The sequence below is a fragment of the Myxine glutinosa genome, chromosome 12 (genome assembly GCF_964187855.1).
Source record: "Myxine glutinosa chromosome 12, kmMyxGlut1.1, whole genome shotgun sequence".
Lineage (NCBI taxonomy): Eukaryota > Metazoa > Chordata > Myxini > Myxiniformes > Myxinidae > Myxine > Myxine glutinosa.
Window position 1 is genome coordinate 888415 of NC_136272.1, and position 8586 is coordinate 897000.

Consider the following 8586-nt stretch of genomic DNA (forward strand, 5'->3'; position numbering starts at 1 on the left):
AATGTCGGCTCACGGTTCGTGGTGTCGCTTCTCCTGTGACGTCACCGGCCCTTATTTGACCAAATCCTTTGCAAGGTGGGCGTGGCCTCAGCCTGCCTGAGCAATGAGTGTTGCTTTGTGGTGATGTAACTGGTGGCATCCCATCAGCAGTGCTCCGAACTGGCTTCCGGTGGGTTTTATGGTTATTGTGGCGGAGGGGAGGATTAATTAATGTGTGTGCTAATGTGAATGGATTTCTAATCTACATGTCTATGTGTGTTGCCATAAGAGACAGGGATGACCACAGAGGGAACGACACACAAGGGAATTTTACCCATAATCCCTTAACTAATTAGCATGCCCCGCCCACTCGTAACAAGGACAAATTTCAAAGTCATCTGACATCCGAGCTACAGGTCCCTGACTTACTGTACATCGAGGTGGTTCTAGCTACCCACAACAGATGAAGCATGATACCTACACAGATCTACCTAGATCTAGATATACCTACCCACCGACATAACAATATACAGTGAAACCTTGACTTACGAGTTTAATTCGTTCTGTGACCGAGCTCGTAACTCAATTTGCTCGTTTCTCAAATTAAATTTCCCCATTAAAATGAATTGAAATGCTATTAATCCGTTCCAGCCCGCCAAAAACCACACCAATTTTTTTTGAAATATATATATATAAATATCTCGCGCTTTATATTTCACCTGTATGCAGCATACAAGTTGGCAGGATGGCCTGGACTGGTGGTACGCACACTTGACTCTAAACTGTCCAGCCTGGGTTTGAATCCCGACCCAGCTATAACCTGTCATGGGTGAATCACAGGCAGGGTGATTCATCAATGTGTGTACCGCTAAACTGGGCGCCCCGTTTGCGTCCCATTAGTTGTTGGATGTTAAGGATCTCAGCGTGTCTTCCACAAAGAGAAGGCGAGCTATCGCCGGCACTCTGAACAAGTTGTGGCCTGGCATGCTCTTCTCCTCTGCCGTTATATACGTCCTCCTCGGCATCTTTTTCCAGAAGAGCCCTGTCTCGTCACAGTTGAAGATTTGCTGGGGGATGTATCGTTCGGCTTCTATCAGTTCGGCAAAAGTTGTAATAAAATCTTCAGCTGCCTTCACATCCGAGCTTGCTGCCTCACCATGCCTGACGATGGAGTGAATGCCGGTCCTCTTCTTAAAATTATCAAACCATCCCCGACTGCCTTTGAATGACTCTTCCGATGCCTCGTCCGTTGATGTTCCCACCGTCTGCTGCACCAAATCCCCGTAAATGTCTCGTGCCTTCTCACAGATAATGCTCTCGGTCACGGTATCTCCTGCGAGCTGCTTCTCCGTCAACCACACAAACAACAACTTCTCCATCTCTTCATGGACAGAGGTCCGGAGCTTTGAAATAATCGTAACGCCCTTGGCTGGCGTTATAGCCTTTATCGACTCCTTCTGCTTCAAAATCGTACATATCGTAGAAGTACTACGATCGTACTGCCTCGCCGAGTCGACAACACGCACACCTCGCTCATGTTTTTCGACGATTACGTGTTTTATATCCAAGCTCGCTCGCTCGTAACTCAGATCTCGGCTCGCATCACAAAGCAATAAACCGCCCGAGCGACGGCTCGTATCTCGGAAAACTCGTAAGTTGGTGCACTCGTAAGTCAAGGTTCCACTGTGTATATATATATATATTGTGTGTGTTGCACGATTGTGTCTGAATGGGGTAAACGTTGTATCCATAAACTATTCAGTCAATCCTGTGAACGAATAATTGCCTCTCCCTTGATTTACTTTTCCGAGAAACGTTATGGAGGTGGATACTTTGAGACCTAGTCGATCTCTGTTACATTGCCCAAAATCCATCTACCTGTGGAGATAGCAGCCAACAGCAACACATACATACACCCATACACACATGTATGTGTGTAATATAAATATGCACACAAGTGGTTACTTTGAGACCTGGGAGGGTTCAGTTGCACCTTCTGAAACCCTCATATGGAGATATCAACCGGACAGCTGACACAGAAAAAGTTAAATGATATTTTTGGTTTACATTCTCTAACCCTAACAACTCAGCACTTACACAACTTCAGATAATGGCAGATTTCGGTTGTTTGTTTGAACCTCGTCACACCGACCACCAGTTGTGCCATTCTGCATATTCAATAAGTGGATGGAGGTTTCCTTGAATGTCTTTGGACTGTTGCAGTTTCAGGTTGCATGTCTGCCAGGCAAATGCTGACAAGATGGTCGTGTTTAATATACATCCTGACAAACGTTAAGAGCTGCAATGAAAAAAGTAGTGACTCATATTGAAATGTCAATCATGACGTCACTCTTTGTATTAAAGGGCGACGAGGCTCAGAGACCTTGGTCTTCCTTCAGCCTCCCCAATGGTGCATCAAAGCAGGGCTGCTGTTTAATTGGCCGTGCAAATGGAATGTCTCCACATATATTGATGGAATTCAGAGGCACACACAAAGTTTCCTTTGTTTCAATGTCTCTGCCCTTGAATTGTAATTCATGAGCAGCTCCTTTATAATAGGGCCGCGTCCTTCCTTTCAGCTCGAGCTTGTTAACATGGCGCTCATTTCATGGCGGAGCATGGAGTCCATAATATCGTGATCCTTTAAAAAATACCAACCTCGTTTCCGAGGCCAGTTTGTTTCTACATAATCATGTTGGAACCCATCTGTGGATCGGTCCCATCGGCCGATGGGTCTGACCCGTTTGGCGACCCATCTGTGGATGCACGAGAAATGACAATGCAGACCCATCGGCCGATGGGACCGATCCACAGATGGGTTCCAACAATCATATTGTTAATAATTGGTTTTCCAAAAGAGAGACCGTTTTACAGGTAAGTATCCACCTATAGAAGTACTTCCATGTTGATGTATCTGCGGTTTCATCAGTCACTCAATACTCCAACACGTACATAGAGAAATAAAAGAATTGTGAATTCGGTTAAAAGTTCAAAACTGTTTTCGAATGAAAATGTACAAAATGTCAGTTAAAACTATTTTCAGAGAGTATGTGGAACAATAATAGTTTCTACTTCCGTTATGACTACCTGTACATTTTGTGCCAGAGACTTCCTGATGACACCTGAGTGATTCATCCTTTGGAAGTGGTATTGCTAACTTATTTACCTGGTCATTGTTACGGTTTTACTTCCTCGTTCCTGAAGTGTTGTCAAGCTGCAGATTCAATGAAGACATTTATTGTAATTGAAGCTGTAAATTGCAGCAAAGGCACAAGGTATTCAAAAGGTACCTTCCATGAATGATACATGGAATATTGGAATTTAAAATTCGCTTCAGAAGCGAAATCGAAAATGTTTGAATGTTCTTGGAGAAGGTAAAGGTTGTTCATTTGTCCAGCAAGGCTTGTACACAGGGGTTGGGATTTTAGAAACTCCAAAGAGAATCCATTATCTGTGCTGAGAGCAGGAAAAGCAAAAAGGAGTCTTGGGGACAAAGGGTGGTGAGGACCGTTGTTGCTCCAGACTGAGCCGATATTCACACTCTTTATAACCCTGCCGGAGCTCACCCCTCCCGGCCTCACCCTGCCGGAGCTCACCCTGCCGGAGCTCACCCTGCCAGAGCTCACCCCTCCTGAGCTCACCTTGCCCGCGCTCACCCTGCCGGAGATCACCCTGCCCGAGCTCACCCTGCCGGAGCTCACCCCGCCGGAGCTCACCCCGCCAGAGCTCACCCTGCCCGAACTAACCCTGCCCGTGCTCACCCTGCCCGAGCTCACCCTGCCCGAGCTCACCCTGCCCGCGCCCACCCTGCCCGAGCTCACCCTGCCCGCGCTCACCCTGCCCGCGCTCACGCTGCCGGAGCTCACCCCGCCAGAGCTCACCCCGCCCGAGCTAACCCTGCCTGCGCTCACCCTGCCCGAGCTCACCCTGCCCGCGCTCACCCCGCCAGAGCTCACCCTGCCCGAACTAACCCTGCCCGTGCTCACCCTGCCCGAGCTCACCCTGCCTGAGCTCACCCTGCCCGCGCCCACCCTGCGCGAGCTCACCCTGCCCGCGCTCACTCTGCCCACGCTCATGCTGCCGGAGCTCACCCCGCCAGAGCTCACCCCGCCAGAGCTCACCCTGCCCGAACTAACCCTGCCCGTGCTCACCCTGCCCGAGCTCACCCTGCCCGAGCTCACCCTGCCCGCGCCCACCCTGCCCGAGCTCACCCTGCCCGCGCTCACCCTGCCCGCGCTCACGCTGCCGGAGCTCACCCCGCCAGAGATCACCCTGCCCGAACTAACCCTGCCCGAGCTCACCTTGCCCGAGCTCATCCTGCCCGAGCTCACCCTGCCCGCTTTCACCCTGCCCGGGCTTACTCCTCCCCTCACTGCTCCCTCCCCCTCTCTTCCTCGTTCTCTTTCCGTGACTTGCCCGAGCTCACCTTGCCCGAGCTCACCCTGCCAGAGCTCACCTTGCCCGAGCTCACCCTGCCCGCGCTCACCCTGCCCGCGCTCACCCTGACCGCGCTCACCCTGCCCGAGCTTACTTCTCACCTCACTGCTCCCTCCCCCTCTCTTTCTTGTTCTCTCTCCGTGACCTGCCCGAGCTCACCTTGCCCGAGCTCACCCTGCCCGAGCTCACCCTGCCCACGCTTACTCCTCACCTCACTACTCCCTCCCCCTCTCTTTCTCGTTCTCTCTCCATGACTTGCCCGAGCTCACCTTGCCCGAGCTCACCCTGCCTGTGCTCACCCTGCCCGCGCTCACCCTGCCCGAGCTCACCTTGCCCGAGCTCACCCTGCCCGCGCTCACCGTGCCCGAGCTTACTCCTCCCCTCACTGCTCCCCCCCCCCCCCCCCTCTCTCTCGTTCTCCCTCCGTGACTTGCCCGAGCATGGAATTTGGCGCCAGAGTCGCTCTGGGCGGAGGGAAAGAATTAGAGAATGAGACCAGGGGTGAGGTTGACAGAGCGCGAGTGTTGTCTGGCAAAGAGGATGGGAGAAAGTGCATGAGGATTGGACTCTGACCAGAGGCAGGTTGTGCCAGGTGCGCAATTTCCTGCATTGCGAGAACAGAAGATGCGCGGTGTGGTGCTGGAGGGAGGATTGAAGTCCGATGAAGGTGCGTACGCCGTTTCGGTCGATCATGAAAGTAGCTCTCGGTTTCCCACAAAGCACCACGAGTCGGTAATTGGTGCGATGCGCATCCTCACATTTGTTGGCGGGTTGCCATTGCGCAGTGCCGTATCTTCAGGTGTATTTGCCACGCGCTGCACATTCTCATCGCACTCCTTTAGCACCTTAATCCCATGAAGTGGTCATAGCACTTCTCTTGTGTGACATATTATCTCATGTCAGAGTTTGATTTTTTATTTATTTCTTGTCTTCAATCATCATGTTGCTCACCTGTAACTTGCTATGCATTGGATACGTAACACAATTCTCTGAGCATTATATTTTATGGATTTTCCGACAGATTTCCAATTTGGAGTCCCTCTGCATTTAGCATTTGCATTGTTTACATCAGTAAAGGAGATGCTTTCAGATTGTTCCTTCACCCACATGTTGGTTGCTTCAGTCAATTCTTAGTCGGTGAATGGGTGACCACGCAGGTGTGACTTCATTCAAACGTCGAAACAGATAATAGTCACTGGGGTCCTGAACCATGATGAAAGTGAGTGATCCGCTCAAAGACACACTCACATATGGTGTTGTGAACAGGTGTGTTGTTGTAAGGGAGATGGATACCTTTTGTCCACATCCTTCAGCATTTTACCTTATTGCCCTGCCACGATGTGTGCGGGGGGCTGATATAATATTCACCTGTAATTGTAGTTTTTTATGGATATTATCATTCGGAAAATTACCTTGGCACCAGCCTGCCCCCCGCTGTTAATCATCACTGCTGAGTTTTTGGATGGCCCATGATGCTGAGACCGAGGACGTGTCCGATTGCTCGTGGATTATGGTGAAACCAACACCGACAAGTTACGTTTTGTGAATATTGGTTCACAATTTATCAAACAGAGTGACCACTATATTCGTCATGGGTGTGTGTCTGTCTGTCTGTCTGTCTGTCCGCGGCATAACTACCCAATGATATCATCCGCTCTTGATGAAACTTGGGTGGGATCATGTCATGATCAGGTTCATGTTCATGATCATGCCAAATACATATCATGATCTAGTTGTGTCCTGCCAAGAGTGGGCGTATTGCGCCCATTGTGGGCGGAGCCACGCCCGAAAAAGATGTCTTTTTAGGGGGTAATGGAGTTCAAGCTACATCTTCTCCGAGGGAGTTGGTGGAATCTGACAGGGGCTTCGGTATTTGGTTAGGCCAATGTCATGTGTCTAGCCCCACGGAGCTCGATTTTTCATTTTCGTCCCAAGGTCAAGGTCACAAGGTCACGAAATTTAGAAAAGTCCATTTTTGATGGTTTTATTACATTGTTCGCTTCCTGATAGGGTGAAATGTCGTACATGATCTTATATTATCACATACATCATGAAATACAAGTTTTCCAACAAATTTCAGAATCATCGACCTTTGACCTTTGAAGGTCACAAAGGTCAAATTTTCAAAGTTGTCGGAATCGAACCGAATTGTCGGTATTGTGTAGCTAACTAACCTCATAACATTGCTCATTGAGCATTGTGATTGAATACCGCTCGCTCGTGAACCATCGTCGTCTCCTGACTTGTCCAACTTTAGTTTTGCATGTAGCAGATGGGACTGACATTTTTTTCCGCACCATCCCTACATAGAGACTACTAGCACACTCTCTGATATATATATATATATATATATATATATATATATATATATATATATATATATATATATATATATATATATATATTGTTGCGGATCTGTCACCGGCCTTCTCCCCTTATCAAGGGGGGATTAATCCCCTTGTCTTTACTGACCTGGCGCGACCCGAGACCTATTACGTCCCTTCCGGACAGTGCTAAATAGGGTTTCGGGACTAAATTCGCTGTTACCTAAGTAATAACACTGCCCTGAAGCGAGGAAATAAGCCTCGCACGAACCACGTGTAATGGTGATACGCCGAGTGGTTTGCATACACGTGATTCGTGCTATTATTAATTACTAGACCCGATTGGAGCGATCTTATTTGCACCACGCTTAGTCAATGGAGAAATCACAAAGGCGATCGAATTGGAAAGAAAAGGAAGAACAAATGGCTTTAATTATTATGGCACGTATTTACAGCACAGGAGGAAGAGACACAGAGCAATCCTTATACAGTCTTATACTTAATACCCCAGGACAAGGGGCCCGTCTGACACACACACTCACACGGGGATTGCAGATGCGCAGGTGTTCCCCAGCGCGTCCAGGGATGGCTCTCGTGCAGCTCTCTCCGGTCCCCGGCACGTCCCGTGAAGATGGTGTTCGGCGAAGGCAGGACCACGTATCGTGTCGCTCGAATGGAACGGGTGATCTCGGGGCGAACGGTAGGGGGTGGACTTAGCGTGGCTGGCCCAGCCACGTTCACTCGATTTGGCTGAACCACTTGGTGAGCAAGTTATCAACGCCCTGGCTGCGCCCACGTATCCCTCGTAACAAAGTTCATACAGTGCGGGTGATCCTTTCCAAGCGTGTCTCCTTAGAATCCCCTCATAAACTCCGCACTAGCTCTGCCGTGGGCTCTCTCCTCGTTCTCTCTGGTTCAGCGCACCTCCCTCGATAACTCTCTCTCCCCGTGGGGGCTTCGCGCAAAAGGTTTTTATTGCCACACCCTTAGCCCGATCGAATGTCCTAGCCACGCCCTGTGGCGGCAGTGCTGCAGCCACTCGCTACGATCCCTGATTGGTGGGTCATTCTTATCGTCCCCCCACTGCTGCCGCGCCGAGCTCAGCCCTCCTTCACCTTTCAAGGCCCTGCCTCATGTTAACTTGACTAGTGGACAGCCAAATGGGATGCAGGATGGATCGCGCCCATAGAGGTAGAATGGAGGCATACTTAAAATGGATGGAGGGCCTATTCTCCTGTCTTTACATAACGCACGTACTAAGAGGGGAAATGGCCTATTCTTACACATACTAAGAAAATAACTATACTACAAATGGGCCGATATGTTGCTCGTGTGACTAACTATGAGGGGCAAACCTTTAGCATTTATTGACTTCAATGTGCAAATCTCAAAACCGTAGCACTGCCCCCCTCGCTTGTCAGACTCGTTCCCGAGTCGAACCCACACAAGTGTGAACGACCGGTTTTGAGAAAGACTTGGGACTAGTTTTTAATTACATGTGACACTTAGATGTGGTTCCCCTCTAACATTTAATCTAACCCCCTGTATGCGACAGTTTTACAACACTAAATATGTCCCACCTACTGCGTTGTGTAACTACTCTAACAGACTCGCACCCACAACTAACCGAATTGCGGAATTATTTTGAAACTAAACATAAAGCTGGTGGGTAGCATCTTATTTACACTCACAAAACCTAATTATTTCCAGTTCTATAACCCAGGACCTGTTCTTTTTGTGGAAAGAAGATTGGAGGGGAGAAAAAGCACAGCAATGCACCAATACACAAAACACATTCATCAAAAGAGTTCACAGTTCACCATTTGCTGCTTGGCCGCATCCCTTC